This window comes from Dreissena polymorpha, chromosome 12 (assembly GCF_020536995.1).
Source record: "Dreissena polymorpha isolate Duluth1 chromosome 12, UMN_Dpol_1.0, whole genome shotgun sequence".
In the NCBI taxonomy this organism is placed as follows: Eukaryota; Metazoa; Mollusca; class Bivalvia; order Myida; family Dreissenidae; genus Dreissena; species Dreissena polymorpha.
The window spans coordinates 22,424,242-22,443,239 of record NC_068366.1 but is presented as its reverse complement, the minus strand read 5'-3'; positions in this window follow the sequence as shown (position 1 = coordinate 22,443,239).

Genomic DNA, 18,998 nt, shown 5'->3' with positions numbered 1-18,998 from the left:
AAGTATGTTATACAGTTTTATCATGTCATGTGATATTTCTTAAATATTTTAATACAAATACAGTTATGGGCTTGTGATTAAGTTTCACGATAGTAGATTTAAGTATTTCGTTTATTCGAACTTTTATTGTATTGTATATGTCTGAATTCCCTAATACACCATTATTACTATTAATACACCCAACGACCCATGTATGTCAGAGTTACAAATACCGACGCTTATGGATAGTAAGTATTAAGATCAAAGGTAATAAAAAAGTGGTCAAATATAGATAGACGTTTCCTTTTATTATGAATAAAAGGAAAGGTAAACTTTCTACAAGTTTCCAGTTCATTATATAATGTGTTATATGCTGTAAAAGTTAATTAGATTGTAAAAATATCAATCTCTAAATTTATCAATCACAAAGACAATCGCGGCCGTTCAACAAGGCCTCTTTTTCAAAGTTTTACTTATTCTTTAAAAGTAGCGAAACTTACGTTGCTATGCAGTTGTGCATAGTCGCAATCTACACATATTAATGTTTAGCGTGAACGTCCATCCAATATACTCGAAATATGGAGCTTTAACTTACTTATTCATTGTTATAGATGACGAAATATTGAACTTGACGTTACTTGACCCGAAATGCACTCCTAAGACGGGTCTGCATGTATTCTACATACGCACTAAATCAGCACACTTCTCCATTCAAAGTATTTTTATTGAGCGGCTAGCGTTTTTCATTTTCATAAACAGAGAACATGATCCGACTATCCCCGATTCAATCGTACAATTAAGTCTCATACACACAAGTTCAACACACGACTTCCACCTTTGCTCAGCAAACTCATTATCTATTTATGACTTTGCGCATTGACCTGGATATTCCCAAATGCGACCGGAATGCTCGCCGACCGTGACGCAATTCAGACATACTTGACTTCCTGTCAATTGGTGCATTGTACCACTTAGGTCAGTCTTACTCGACAATGTTTTTCCGAGGCTTATCAGTGTTTATAATAGAAAAATCTTACAATTTCATTGTCATATATGAAATTTAAGCCGAGTTGTGTGTGTCCTTCTGGTGGGTATACAAGGGTTTTACCGAAACACATAAAGAAATGCTTAAGAAGCAAGAAATCTAACGCTAAGACTTTTTCTTTCGCATTTATAATTTACATTTTATCTACTTTATTAAAGTGCAAGCCCCAAATGTTATCAGAAACACTGTTTTTATAAAAATTGATTTAATTGATACATATATTTCAATACCCGACGTACGTTAAAATTTAAACAAATTGATTTTGCTCCACTGAACAATTTGTAATAAACGTCTGTTAATATTGTTACTTTATCTTCGGCAATTTCTACATGATGATCGAAAAAATATACTGGACAGAAGCAAAAACAATCAGTCAGTTAATGTATTTTGTAATGGAAGAATATTCGCGGAAGCTATTAGTTGCTACACTGATCTTGGAATGATACCCGTCCAAATTGTAAAACAACTGCGTTTAACAGAAGAGTTGAAGTGTGTTTTCTTGGCGTTATTTAACAAGTGGCATGACAGCAAAAACGATTTTTTAAAAATGTAAAATTGAGAAAACGTGTATTAAAGTGCGCAATTTTTTGTAGGCATGTGTAGAATAATTCATATAAGCATGCTAAATATTTTTCGTCTTGAATTTCTTAGGAACAGTCGTATATAAATATATTTTTACGCGTAATATTTCGGAATATGTTTTGTGTCAATAATAAATGCCTTTAATCTATATAGAGAAATAATACCATTGATATGCACATTTATCCAAAATGAGTCATTTGTTTTATCGATATGGGATGTGAATACAAATAGAAAATGCACAATTATATGGAAATAGATATTACAAATGTTGTAGGTTTGAATTTCAGCACACCACACTTTCGAAATATACTTCTATGAACATTAAATTTTAATAAGCATAAATATAATTAAATTGGCGACACACAAAACTCATTTCATATTATGCATAATTCTGTAACAAATTGCTAAATTCCATCTTAAAATAACAAATGTATAAAATCACATATAATTGTGATTTGTCTCGGTCTGAACAAATCATGTCCTCCCCTTCACATCAAAACATACCATAACCTGGCCTAGAGGCACATATGGGTACACTTTGATAATATGGACTTGTCTACTTTTAATAATCAGTAATCAGTTAGCAATCTCAGGCAATATTGCATCTCTTTTAGAGAAATACGAACGTTAATTTGTATTATTGAGAAATCAATGTAGCTAAATATTCCGCATGCGTAAACGATTTCTGTGGTGTTCATGATGAACGGGTTTCAGAGAGTGTCACTCAACATTGATACTTTCCGCCGGTTTATTATAAAGTTAAAGGTTATTGATATGAATTATTTGCGAAATACACTTGTCTGTGCCATCTCTTGGCGCACTTACATTAAAGTTTATAAGTTAATGGCAAATACTGTTAATATCAACAACAAGTTTTTAAAATGACCAATCTACGTTCCTTGTTTAAATGCGTGTTACTGCAGGTAAACGAACCATGCTGTATGCTTAACACGCATGCATATCTGATTCAGAGATTGTTTTTTGTGGTTGAATTTTTATATTTTTTATCTAACATAATATTGTTTTTGGAAACAATTCGCACTATTGAGAAACATAATTTAAAGAAATTTAACATAGTTTTCTTTTTCGCAATTAATTAAAGTGGTTTTCATCATTCATCTTAAAAAGCTTTTGAGAATTTAGGGTAAAAACGTGCTAATACACTCTCTAGAAAGTAATTGCATTTTGTAAATTAAGTTCATGCCAACACTAAATACCCAGGGCAGTGAATGCTTAAAAAAAGGAGTCATTTCGTAACGATGCAATATAAAATTGTCGTGATAGAACACAATAAGAAGCTAATGAATTATGTTTCATAACACAATATGTAATTGTGCTACTAAAGTACTATTATATTTGCACATATGTGCACATGTTTTTACCTTTAAGAAAGATCGAGTGTTAAAGGGTTGGTACCTTAAATAGGATCAATATTGATTTTCTAGTAGATATTCCCATACTCATTTACATTTTCTTTAACCGACTTCGATATACATGTATCATAACAAGGCAACATTTTGTTTGTTTTTTATTATGCAAACACTATTTAATAAACACTCTATCTATTGAAAACTACAGCTGTGTTCGGTATGACAGGCTGTTCTTGCAAAAACAAGTTTTAACTTGTCATACCCTATAACATCCAAAGATGCTGAGATTCCGACCTGGTGATCTAAAAGCCATACAACAATAAATGGCAAAAGAACTTTCTTCCTCTTTTGCTGATTATTTAATTATTAAGATACTGTCCTCATATTACTGTTATCTAAACTATAGCTTTATTGCCACGGATAACACATGTTTATCTTGAAGCACATACACGCAAATTATAAAAAAAAACACAAAAACTTACGACGCATGTTTTTATAATCTGCCGAAACAACAAACCCTTTCTTTTCACAAAACAACAATAATATCCCATGCTTAACGTAAATACTACACAGGTGACCGACCAGGGCCCACATGACCTTCTTGTTTTTATATATCAGTTCGACAGGAAGTTGTCATATAAGTCAAATTTCGAGGTAGTTCATATGACCCGGCATACATGTATATATTACGTAATCATTTATGTCAAAACAAAAGAGTCAAATTAAAACACGCGATTGGATTCCAAGACTTAATATATTTTAACAACAAAAACCAACAAACACATACAAAAAAGATTTAATACATATCAAGTGCAACTGCTGATGATGTTATTATTAACACATCAAACGTGACCAAATCATGTTCATTCCCGCTACAAATCAAGCGTCGTAGCGATAATGTTTCGTTTTTTATACATAAAATGACAGACGCAGATGTATGATAAACCGAAAAATATTATTAATGTTATTGCCTGATAGTTTGTAATTTTTCAGGCTTGATATGATTCAAATAACGACTCGACAAACCTCGCCGTTATTTTATTCTAAGTCTCGTCGGATATTGTTTTCAACTATCAGGCAGTAATCTGTTATTCTCTATGTTACTGGAACACGCTGCTTAAAAACATAACACATATTACAATTTAAAAGGAAATCATTCATTTTAAGAATGTTTTGTTGCTGATGGCTATGGTTGATGTAAACCGATTATATGAACGTATGTGTGGTTTGGAGAAGTTCGAAAATCAAATGATGAACTTAGATTCAGTCAATAAATACGCGGCTTGTACAGAATTAGAATCACCAATTGGTTTTAGCTATATATATTTGTAGTCACAATTTCGAAACCCTGTTATAGTTATAATGTTTGAATAATTATACAAAGACGGTTAATGGCAAAGAAACATTAGGGTATATATATAACTATTACTTACGCAGCTATATTACTTGATTTAATGTTTTTTTTTGCATTTTATAACAGTATTTGTTTTGTTTCAGTTAACAGTAAGTGAAGTCGAGTACGTAAGTAAATTAAAGAGAGAAAACAAAATATAATAAGACAATTAATGTATTATATCAATTATGAATTAAGGAAAGTGTATTCTTACCTTAATGAAAGTATTAGTTATAGAACACACAGTGTTAACAATCAATAACGTATCAAATCATCGTTGTTTATTTGATTGTATATACATGTGTATACAGCGACACATGCTCGACAAAATGCGTCACGATAGTCATGATAGTGGAGTTGTTTAAAGCGATGTCTACTGTCTACTGTTATTTTTTCGTATGACTCGTAAGTTATGAGCTTGATATAAATTACGTAAACGTTTTGCTTATTTGTCTCTATTAAAGTTCACATTCTGTATAAGCCATCTTCATTACTAATACAAATAAACCCACAAGAACGACAAAAATCATGCCTATACTACATAGTAACATTGTCATTCTTGTTGTCGTTCTTATTGGTAAAATTTTCCCAATGGGGAGTTTTTATGTTTGTCAGCCCGAAAGACGAAAGAAGTAACGACAAAAATGCCCACGAGAACGAAAAGGGCGCTAATAATTGTGAGAGTATGATATTTGTCCGCCGTTTTGCCTTAATGTTGGCATATTTTCGACTTCTTAAAAGAAATCTACTATTTATTGCAGAATTCAGCCACAAAAAAGTAGTTGCAAACATACATTCAAGCTCATCGAAACGTGTACCTCGGTCAATAAGTCCGAATTGATATCAAACAATCGATAATTAACCTTGCTTATTTATATCTCATTTGGGCTTATACAATGGATTTATAGCCTTCTGTTCCTCTGCATACTGTTATATAAGTGGTCAGACTTTAAAATATTATTCAAATGTGTAATTGCAATACTCTTCTTCTCTAAAACTTCAAGGCTGAATGGCTAAATATGAGTTTTGTTACTTCGAATTGTGATCCTCTGCAACAATTATTAAAATCATGTCACGTAGAGTCAAAACTGGCCAAGCAGCAAGGGAAACATGACTTATTTAGTTGTAGCAAATCACTTTAACAATTACCCATAAAATAAGTTTCCAAGCGCTTGTAAAGTTCGTAAGTGTTATCATACGTTTTCTAGAGCAACGTTTATTTTTCAAATCATCGGTCAAGGATAGTAACACTCCTCTTTTTAAAATAGATCTTATACAGTTGTAAGAAAACATGTATTTTATTAAATACACGGTCTAGATGTGAAAATAGTAAATCTGCTCTCTAATTAGTTTTTTTATTCAGGCATTTGGGGTCAAATGAGACAATGCGGGATACAATTATTAACACATGTGTATTGACACACAGGGAAATAATATTAACGTCTGCTACGAACATCCTCACTACTTGTTCATTGTGGTTTAATATAGCTCTCTTTATTTTATACAATCTAAGCCAATCATAATTGTTATATTTATTAAATGTTGTTACTGTGATACTTTTCGTCGGCGCGTAAAAATAAGAACTATAGGCATTTTTGTAATGAATGAAATGCTATGAAACGTAGTGCGTGTTTTCTCTGCGATATTTAAAATACTACTGGAGGCGGGTAAAATAGAAACATTGTTTGGAACGCATTTGAACAGTATGATGCTTAATAAATATATTACATGTTTTATATGAATGTATTTCTGTACAACCCAAATGGTGGGAGCTGACATTGTTATTAAATAGTAAACAATTACACATAGAATTGAATGTAAATGATATTGTTTTGTTTGGAACTAAAACAGGAGGCACTCATAATCAAGTGATAAACTATATAATTATACTTATTAAGTCTTACATATTTATTACCAATCAAAAGAGGAAAAGACAAATATTGAGACCTTCATAAATGCTCTGAGACTCAAAACTATATCAGAAAAGAAAATTGCTTTTTAAAACGATAAAATTGATCACCATAATAAGAAAACTTTGCAACAACTCATTACAAGAATCTTGCCTATATCCACTATATCATATGATGTTTCATTTTAATCTTATTATTTATCTCTTTCAACCGTCTTCTTATTTTCGGACATATATCAAATCAGTTAAACATTTCGCGCCTTTTGATTTTTTTTAATAAAACCTACCACTCTCTTATTATTAAACCTAGCGTCCCCACTCTCGTTTTCACTCTTTGCAAAATAACATAGCAGTGTGTTAATAAATAAATAAATAAAAAAATAAATAAGTAAATAAATTAATCAATAAATAAATTAATTAAAAAGTAAATAAACCAATAAATTAGTAAATAAATAAATAAATAAATAAATAAATAAATATATATATATATATATATATATATATATATATATATATATATATATATATATATATATATATATATATATATATATATATATATTCGACACCTTGTTTCGGAAACACAACAATATCATTTAAGATAAATAATAAATACATTTGTAATTTAAAAACAATCGTGTTCTATTAATTCAAGGTGTCGTTTTTGCAGCGCTCATAATTTATATACAAATTTAAGGAATTCGCAATTTTAAGGTATATAGAATTGAGGGCAAAACTTTAAATGTTTATTAAAGCACTATTAAAAAACTCATGGCGTATCAGTACATTTAGTTAACCTTTGTATTCATAGCCATTCCATAGGTCGGCGGTTTGTTAACAATAGTCAATGAATAACTATGTTACAGCAGTATTTTACAAGATAAGTATATCATAACAACTTAAAATAATCATGATAATATAATGATTTTTGTATGTAGCACACATTGATGTGTGTTATTTTTAAAAGTTATGTTTTAGTCTGTGTTGATTTAAACAGAACGTAACAGTATCGACATTTCCCAACCTCTTTGTTTGCATTACATTACACTGATACATTCGTAATCCCCCAGTAGGACAATTGAGTGCATGCTTTCATAGTGCAAGCATTCAATAACCACCAGTTGCAGTAAACACGGAAAACTGTATATAACAAATAAAACAAACGAGATCGGTACAGAAAGAGACTAATTTATGATACATGTGGGTACTGCATACCGATAGGGCAGGTAACCGATGAGTTGTTTGACAGATTTCAAAGTGTCAAAAGGTGGCATGATTAAAATTGTTTAGAAAAGGTTAATTGTTAACAAATAAGGGTTTACAGTTTGGCAACAAGGAAATTTGTTTTTATAATAAAACAAGCTTCATAATACTCCTGAATAAAGCAATGTAAAAAAGTATTGCCTTTCACTGATAATCATCAATTAAAATCGTAAAGAATATAAAGTAGTTGGACGATTTATATCGATAATTTAGCAAAAAAGAGCAAAGCCGACCTATGGTTTTAACTACGTTACAGGTTCAAAAGCCTGCCTTGAGTAGTGTTATTAAGTTGGCTCTTGGTTCTAGAAACACGCATATGTGTTCATAATAGTTGAATGCTATTTATCCTTGTTATCATCATATTTTCCATTACTCCACATATTCCAATTTGGATTATAACTTAATTAAATGATTTCTACAAGGCATACGAACATTTGTTAAAAAGTCTCTGGTGAAAAGTCTCAACCATTTCAGATTTAGAATCCCCAATATAGTTAAGATTTGGAATCCCCAATACACTTGTTTGTTTTATTGAAGTCTGAAATGTCACACCCGTTACGTAATATCGCATTACCATTAAGTTTATTTGCCTTAATTTTTCTCACGTTTTTCTGCAAATTTATTATTACGCAAAAGATATTCTTACAGCGGCGTAGCAGCGGACATCCGTGTAATCAAATATACTTTTATTGGTATAAGCAATGTGTATTGCTGCTGTTGAATTTGTTGAAGGGTATGTGTCTGTTCGTCTTTATGTTGTCCGTCAATTGGCTCGTCTGTATTGGGTAAGCCCTTGTTTATATTACTGATCTTAATTTGCAGATTGAGTTTCATCCGTTTACTAATGATTTATCCATTGAGGTTTATAACATAATAAAATTAAACTTTCATTTAGCGATTTTGTAAGAGCATTTGTAAAATAATACAATGTTACACAATCCATAGATTCCAAAGGTGTCATTTTAATTTTGGTAAAAATCTTATGTACCTGATTGCCTAACCAACTTATGTACTTGCTTGCTTGGCAAAAGCAATGTAAAACGATCTTAAAACAGCGTACCAAACTAAACTAAGATGCAGAGAGATCTAAGTGCTTTGTTATTAACAAATTATAAGTGTTGGTTAAATGATAGCTATTGTAGTAATAAGCAACGATTTGAAGTTCCTATGCGCAGGAATAAAACCATAAAGATGAGAACAAAACACAGTTGGCTTAAATCCAAATAATCAACACTTATCCAAACAAATGTTTGATTTTTCTATACGTTATTAGTAATTTAGTTGTACATGTATATCATTACACTTATTTCAATTTATACGTATTCTGCTCCTGTTTCAAAAACAACGCGCGTTTCTGTGTCGTCTTCACCTGAAATCAATTTAAAATGACGTCGCTTTTATTAATAAATACTTAGTGAATTATTATTGTGGGTTCTTCCTTTTTGCTAAATGCGATTAAAAGCAAAAATGCTCGCCGATATGTACGGTTGTCTTACCTAGCGAGCTGTTCACGTGCACTGCTGGCGTAAAGTCCCCTAATTTAATTTACTTAAATTTAACTCACTTCCCAATATAAAGATTGACAGTGTGCAATCACCAGCGTATTTGATTAAGAATAGTACACCAAAATGCATAACAAACGTGACAATGTGACGAAAACGATGCCCATCTCCCTTTTCAACTGGCGATGAAACATTTCCGTGAACAATGTTGTGACGCTAATAAAGTGATCAGTCAATTGAGGACTGCTGTTCGTATTTAACAGCTGCCCATGTTAACATATTTTGGTATCCAAGAAAACTTCCACACAGTGTTCCAATTAAAGATTTCTTATTTTCAATGTTTTGTTTTACTTTAATACAATTCCGGAAGCTAATAGTGAAATGCTCTTAAATGCAGAACTTATCGAACTATTTAACTTCGGCAAGGGCCTCAAGTCAGTCTGCACAACATCTCCGAAAAGTATTTGCAATTTACGTCTTCGACATCATAAAGTGCATGAGTATAAACTCCAAACAAGGTTATTAAGTATCATAAAAACAAGTCCCATGAAACATTTATGTTTTGTGAAGACCGATTTTCATATGCGGAATGGGATATGCATCGAACGTGTAAATCAACAAAGATACATCAATCTTATAAATACATTTCAAAATGAAATTGGTGTGCAACCTAACGCAAAAAAAAAAGTCATGGTGAACACAAACTGTCGCCCTTTTCGTCAATATGAACAAGAAAGTTTTACTTTACTCTACCAGATATAATTTTCTTCATCTTATATGGATGAATATACTTTACATCTACACTGTGTAGGACATAAACGCAAACAAAACATGCCAAACTCGCCTCGCAAGTTCATCTTACGGAGCTGAAATAAGGGAATAACGGAACACTAACACAAAATGCAACATACACATTTCTGCCGACGTAATGTTTGAGTAAAACTGTATCCCATAACTAAATGTCATCGTATTGAACTGGTAAGAATTAAAATGGCAAGTGTTATTATTACGGTATCCTTGCTTATAGTTCCGCACGTTCTTATTGTATCATATACATTAAAAACTAATATTTTTTATTCTGAAAGAAATCGTTTCTCATATCTACCATAAAACGTAAACATACAGTTATGAAATGTCACACAGCTACGACAAAGAAAAGACGCCACTCCTAAAAAATATAAATAGATACTACTATTATTGTGTAAATTATAGTGCGCATTTAATTTGAGAACGAACACAATTTTTTTTCTCGAGATGATTGGTAGAACTCGAACTGAGTTTCAATATATACCATTTCATTATTCGAACTTATGAGTGCTAGTATAAAAATGAACGTATCAAAGTTTAGTGACATAGATTTTGCCGTGAAAACATTTCATATAATGAGCTCTTTAATTCGGAATACGATTAAACGGCAGTCTCTGTAAATATCTTTCACCCTACGAGCCAAGCCAGTAAAAGAAGGGGATCAAGAATACTGGCCTTTTTGCAGGTAAACATAGCGAGCGTCAAATCTTTCTGTTTGAATGGACAGTAATTAACAATGTTGGGAAAGTATTAATTTTGAATTTACCAGACCCTGTAGACAGTATTTGTTTTGGAACGTGTATACAGCAATGATTTAAAACTGTAGACTTAACCCGCTTAAGTAGTCGATTTAATAATGCAACTTGTCTAATATAAATAAATAAAATAATGTACGTATATGTACTCAAATTAATATAACTTACATAATTTGGAATGTTTATGTGACCTTATCTTATATCACATTCTGTGTTAAAGAGGCATTGATGTAAACGAATCATATCTGTTATATCTATCAATGAATAATAGCTTTACTACATGAAAACATCATGTTGGGTTACATAGTCGTTCATTGGTTATTATCTCTTAATCACATACATCATCATTCTAAAATCTGAAATAACATTCTAAAGTAAATGTTACATAATAATCACTGTTGCGAAAATCATTGCGTTTCTTTTTATTTTTTCAGTGAGTAGGCCGGAAATCCTTGAAGGTAAGTTTCTAGGTGACCGGGAAATAACAATAATGAAAATCTCAAAATTTGTAACGATTGCTGTAGTGTAAAACTGAAAGGGAATAATATAATTTAGAGGTTGACTTTCTATAATACATGTCGGTCCGTTATGGCTGACGATTATCCTGAAAAAGTGAGTAGGCATAGCCATATTTGTCAAATATTAAAAAAAGCAGAAATGATTTTCCGCTGTTAAGTTTCCATTTGATGTATTGATTACATCGACGTGTCAAGATAGTTCACAATTGTCAAACTTAATTAAGTACAATCCCACTTGTTTCTGTTGTCATTGAACTTTCTTATTAAGTGGGAAATTACTTGTGTACAGTAAAAATGTAACAAAAGAAGTATTGACGATCTTTCTTCATATCCTTACCTATTATTGAATAAAGCAAACCAAATAATTGCTGACATTAGACTGTGCTTATAAAACTTCTTGTTGCATTATAATAAATACATTTTCGAAATTAATAAAACGTATTACTTATATTGGCACAATCTAATATCCCATATTTTTATATTCAGGATCATTTTGTAAGTATGTTATACAGTTTTATCATGTCACGTGATATTTCTTAAATATTTTAATATAAATACAGTTATGGGCTTGTGATTAAGTTTTACGATAGTAGATTTAAGTATTTCGTTTATTCGAACTTTTATTGTATTGTATATGTCTGAATTCCCTAATACACCATTATTACTATTAATACACCCAACGACCCATGTATGTCAGAGTTACAAATACCGACGCTTATGGATAGTAAGTATTAAGATCAAAGGTAATAAAAAAGTGGTCAAATATAGATAGACGTTTCCTTTTATTATGAATAAAAGGAAAGGTAAACTTTCTACAAGTTTCCAGTTTATTATATAATGTGTTATATGCTGTAAAAGTTAATTAGATTGTAAAAATATCAATCTCTAAATTTATCAATCACAAAGACAATCGCGGCCGTTCAACAAGGCCGCTTTTTCAAAGTTTTACTTATTCTTTAAAAGTAGCGAAACTTACGTTGCTATGCAGTTGTGCATAGTCGCAATCTACACATATTAATGTTTAGCGTGAACGTCCATCCAATATACTCGAAATATGGAGCTTTAACTTACTTATTCATTGTTATAGATGACGAAATATTGAACTTGACGTTACTTGACCCGAAATGCACTCCTAAGACGGGTCTGCATGTATTCTACATACGCACTAAATCAGCACACTTCTCCATTCAAAGTATTTTTATTGAGCGGCTAGCGTTTTTCATATTCATAAACAGAGAACATGATCCGACTATCCCCGATTCAATCGTACAATTAAGTCTCATACACACAAGTTCAACACACGACTTCCACCTTTGCTCAGCAAACTCATTATCTATTTATGACTTTGCGCATTGACCTGGATATTCCCAAATGCGACCGGAATGCTCGCCGACCGTGACGCAATTCAGACATACTTGACTTCCTGTCAATTGGTGCATTGTACCACTTAGGTCAGTCTTACTCGACAATGTTTTTCCGAGGCTTATCAGTGTTTATAATAGAAAAATCTTACAATTTCATTGTCATATATGAAATTTAAGCCGAGTTGTGTGTGTTCCTCTGGTGGGTATACAAGGTTTTTACCGAAACACATAAAGAAATGCGTAAGAAGCAAGAAATCTAACGCTAAGACTTTTTCTTTCGCATTTATCTACTTTATTAAAGTGCAAGCCCCAAATGTTATCAGAAACACTGTTTTTATAAAAATTGATTTAATTGATACATATATTTCAATACCCGACGTACGTTAAAATTTAAACAAATTGATTTTGCTCCACTGAACAATTTGTAATAAACGTCTGTTAATATTGTTACTTTATCTTCGGCAATTTCTACATGATGATCGAAAAAATATACTGGACAGAAGCAAAAACAATCAGTCAGTTAATGTATTTTGTAATGGAAGAATATTCGCGGAAGCTATTAGTTGCTACACTGATCTTGGAATGATACCCGTCCAAATTGTAAAACAACTGCGTTTAACAGAAGAGTTGAAGTGTGTTTTCTTGGCGTTATTTAACAAGTGGCATGACAGCAAAAACGATTTTTTAAAAATGTAAAATTGAGAAAAAATGTATTAAAGTGCGCAATTTTTTGTAGGCATGATTGCAAATACCACTGGAGGAATGTGTAGAATAATTCATATAAGCATGCTAAATATTTTTCGTCTTGAATTTCTTAGGAACAGTCGTATATAAATATATTTTTACGCGTAATATTGCGGAATATGTTTTGTGTCAATAATAAATGCCTTTAATCTATATAGAGAAATAATACCATTGATATGCACATTTATCCAAAATGAGTCATTTGTTTTATCGATATGGGATGTGAATACAAATAGAAAATGCACAATTATATGGAAATAGATATTACAAATGTTGTAGGTTTGAATTTCAGCACACCACACTTTCGAAATATACTTCTATGAACATTAAATTTTAATAAGCATAAATATAATTAAATTGGCGACACACAAAACTCATTTCATATTATGCATAATTCTGTAACAAATTGCTAAATTCCATCTTAAAATAACAAATGTATAAAATCACATATAATTGTGATTTGTCTCGGTCTGAACAAATCATGTCCTCCCCTTCACATCAAAACATACCATAACCTGGCCTAGAGGCACATATGGGTACACTTTGATAATATGGACTTGTCTACTTTTAATAATCAGTAATCAGTTAGCAATCTCAGGCAATATTGCATCTCTTTTAGAGAAATACGAACGTTAATTTGTATTATTGAGAAATCAATGTAGCTAAATATTCCGCATGCGTAAACGATTTCTGTGGTGTTCATGATGAACGGGTTTCAGAGAGTGTCACTCAACATTGATACTTTCCGCCGGTTTATTATAAAGTTAAAGGTTATTGATATGAATTATTTGCGAAATACACTTGTCTGTGCCATCTCTTGGCGCACTTACATTAAAGTTTATAAGTTAATGGCAAATACTGTTAATATCAACAACAAGTTTTTAAAATGACCAATCTACGTTCCTTGTTTTAATACGTGTTACTGCAGGTAAACGAACCATGCTGTATGCTTAACACGCATGCATATCTGATTCAGAGATTGTTTTTTGTGGTTGAAATTTTATATTTTTTATCTAACATAATATTGTTTTTGGAAACAATTCGCACTATTGAGAAACATAATTCAAAGAAATTTAACAAAGTTTTCTTTTTCGCAATTAATTAAAGTGGTTTTCATCATTCATCTTAAAAAGCTTTTGAGAATTTAGGGTAAAAACGTGCTAATACACTCTCTAGAAAGTAATTGCATTTTGTAAATTAAGTTCATGCCAACACTAAATACCCAGGGCAGTGAATGCTTAAAAAAGGAGTCATTTCGTAACGATGCAATATAAAATTGTCGTGATAGAACACAATAAGAAGCTAATGAATTATGTTTCATAACACAATATGTAATTGTGCTAGTAAAGTATTATTATATTTGCACATATGTGCACATGTTTTTACCTTTAAGAAAGATCCAGTGTTAAAGGGTTGGTACCTTAAATAGGATCAATATTGATTTTCTAGTAGATATTCCCATACTCATTTACATTTTCTTTAACCGACTTCGATATACATGTATCATAACAAGGCAACATTTTGTTTGTTTTTTATTATGCAAACACTATTTAATAAACACTCTATCTATTGAAAACTACAGCTGTGTTCGGTATGGCAGGCTGTTCTTGCAAAAACAAGTTTTAACTTGTCATACCCTATAACATCCAAAGATGCTGAGATTCCGACCTGGTGATCTAAAAGCCATACAACAATAAATGGCAAAAGAACTTTCTTCCTCTTTTGCTGATTATTTAATTATTAAGATACTGTCCTCATATTACTGTTATTTAAACTATAGCTTTATTGCCACAGATAACACATGTTTATCTTGAAGCACATACACGCAAATTATAAAAAAAAAACACAAAAACTTACGACGCATGTTTTTATAATCTGCCGAAACAACAAACCCTTTCTTTTCACAAAACAACAATAATATCCCATGCTTAACGTCAATACTACACAGGTGACCGACCAGGGCCCACATGACCTTCTTGTTTTTATATATCAGTTCGACAGGAAGTTGTCATATAAGTCAAATTTCGAGGTAGTTCATATGACCCGGCATACATGTATATATTACGTAATCATTTATGTCAAAACAAAAGAGTCAAATTAAAACACGCGATTGGATTCCAAGACTTAATATATTTTAACAACAAAAACCAACAAACACATACAAAAAAGATTTAATACATATCAAGCGCAACTGCTGATGATGTTATTATTAACACATCAAACGTGACCAAATCATGTTCATTCCCGCTAAAAATCAAGCGTGGTAGCGATAATATTTCGTTTTTTATACATAAAATGACAGACGCAGATGTATGATAAACCGAAAAATATTATTAATGTTATTGCCTGATAGTTTGTAATTTTTCAGGCTTGATATGATTCAAATAACGACTCGACAAGCCTCGCCGTTATTTTATTCTAAGTCTCGTCGGATATTGTTTTCAACTATCAGGCAGTAACCTGTTATTCTCTATGTTACTGGAACACGCTGCTTAAAAACATAACACATATTACAATTTAAAAGGAAATCATTCATTTTAAGAATGTTTTGTTGCTGATGGCTATGGTTGATGTAAACCGATTATATGAACGTATGTGTGGTTTGGAGAAGTTCGAAAATCAAATGATGAACTTAGATTCAGTCAATAAATACGCGGCTTGTACAGAATTAGAATCACCAATTGGTTTTAGCTATATATATTTGTAGTCACAATTTCGAAACCCTGTTATAGTTATAATTTTTTTATAATTATACAAAGACAGTTAATGGCAAAGAAACATTAGTCAATATATATAACTATTACTTACGCAGCTATATTACTTGATTTAATGTTTTTTTTTGCATTTTATAACAGTATTTGTTTTGTTTCAGTTAACAGTAAGTGAAGTCGAGTACGTAAGTAAATTAAAGAGAGAAAACAAAATATAATAAGACAATTAATGTATTTATATCAATTATGAATTAAGGAAAGTGTATTCTTACCTTAATGAAAGTATTAGTTATAGAACACACAGTGTTAACAATCAATAACGTATCAAATCATCGTTGTTTATTTGATTGTATATACATGTGTATACAGCGACACATGCTCGACAAAATGCGTCACGATAGTCATGATAGTGGAGTTGTTTAAAGCGATGTCTACTGTCTACTGTTATGTTTTCGTATGACTCGTAAGTTATGAGCTTGATATAAATTACGTAAACGTTTTGATTATTTGTCTCTATTAAAGTTCACATTCTGGATAAGCCATCTTCATTACTAATACAAATAAACCCACAAGAACGACAAAAATCATGCCTATACTACATAGTAACATTGTCATTCTTGTTGTCGTTCTTATTGGTAAAATTTTCCCAATGGGGAGTTTTTATGTTTGTCAGCCCGAAAGACGAAAGAAGTAACGACAAAAATGCCGACGAGAACGAAAAGGGCGCTAATAATTGTGAGAGTATGATATTTGTCCGCCGTTTTGCCTTAATGTTGGCATATTTTCGACTTCTTAAAAGAAATCTACTATTTATTGCAGAATTCAGCCACAAAAAAGTAGTTGCAAACATACATTCAAGCTTATCGAAACGTGTACCTCGGTCAATAAGTCCGAATTGATATCAAACAATCGATAATTAACCTTGCTTATTTATATTAAATAAAATATTATTTAAATGTGTAATTGCAATACTCTTCTTCTCTAAAACTTCAAGGCTGAATGGCTAAATATGAGTTATGTTACTTCGTATTGTGATCCTCTGCAACAAATATTAAAATCATGTCACGTAGAGTCAAAACTGGCCAAGCAGCAAGGGAAACATGACTTATTTAGTTGTAGCAAATCACTTTAACAATTACCCATAAAATAAGTTTTCAAGCGCTTGTAAAGTTCGTAAGTGTTATCATACGTTTTCTAGAGCAACGTTTATTTTTCAAATCATCGGTCAAGGATAGTAACACTCCTATTTTTAAAATAGATCTTATACAGTTGTAAGAAAACATGTATTTTATTAAATACACGGTCTAGATATGAAAAAAGTAAATCTGCTCTCTAATTAGTTTTTTTATTCAGGCATTTTGGGTCAAATGAGACAATGCGGGATACAATTATTAACACATGTGTATTGACACACAGGGAAATAATATTAACGTCTGCTACGAACATCCTCACTACTTGTTCATTGTGGTTTAATATAGCTCTCTTTATTTTATACAATCTAAACCAATCATAATTGTTATATTTATTAAATGTTGTTACTGTGATACTTTTCATCGGCGCGTAAAAATAAGAACTATATGCATTTTTGTAATGAATGAAATGCTATGAAACGTAGGGCGTGTTTTCTCTGCGATATTTAAAATACTACTGGAGGCGGGTAAAATAGAAACATTGTTTGGAACGCATTTGAACAGTATGATGCTTAATAAATATATTACATGTTTTATATGAATGTATTTCTGTACAACCCAAATGGTGGGAGCTGACATTGTTATTAAATAGTAAACAATTACACATAGAATTGAATGTAAATGATATTGTTTTGTTTGGAACTAAAACAGGAGGCACTCATAATCAAGTGATAAACTATATAATTATACTTATTAAGTCTTACATATTTATTACCAATCAAAAGAGGAAAAGACAAATATTGAGACCTTCATAAATGCTCTGAGACTCAAAACTATATCAGAAAAGAAAATTGCTTTTTAAAACGATAAAATTGATCACCATAATAAGAAAACTTTGCAACAACTCATTACAAGAATCTTGCCTATATCCACTATATCATATGATGTTTCATTTTAATCTTATTATTTATCTCTTTCAACCGTCTTCTTATTTTCGGACATATATCAAATCAGTTAAACATTTCGCGCCTTTTGATTTTTTTTATAAAACCTACCACTCTCTTATTATTAAACCTAGCGTCCCTACTCTCGTTTTCACTCTTTGCAAAATAACATAGCAGTGTGTTAATAAATAAATAAATAAATAAATAAGTAAATAAATTAATCAATAAATAAATTAATTAAAAAATAAATCAATCAATAAATTAGTAAATAAATAAATAAATAAATAAATAAATATATATATATACATATATATAAATAAATAAATAAATATATATATATATATATATATATATATATATATATATATATATATATATATATATATATATATATATATATATATTCGACACATTGTTTCGGAAACACAACAATATCATTTAAGATAAATAATAAATACATTTGTAATTTACAAACAATCGTGTTCTATTAATTCAAGGTGTCGTTTTTGCAGCGCTCATAATTTATATACAAATTTAAGGAATTCGCAATTTTAAGGTATATAGAATTGAGGGCAAAACTTTAAATGTTTATTAAAGCACTATTAAAAAACTCATGGCGTATCAGTACATTTAGTTAACCTTTGTATTCATAGCCATTCCTTAGGTCGGCGGGTTGTTAACAATAGTCATGAATAACTATGTTACAGCAGTATATTACAAGATAAGTATATCATAACAACTTAAAATAATCATGATAATATAATGATTTTTGTATGTAGCACACATTGATGTGTGTTATTTTTAAAAGTTATGTTTTAGTCTGTGTTGATTTAAACAGAACGTAACAGTATCGACATTTCCCAACCTCTTTGTTTGCATTACATTACACTGATACATTCGTAATCCCCCAGTAGGACAATTGAGTGCATGCTTTCATAGTGCAAGCATTCAATAACCACCAGTTGCAGTAAACACGGAAAAC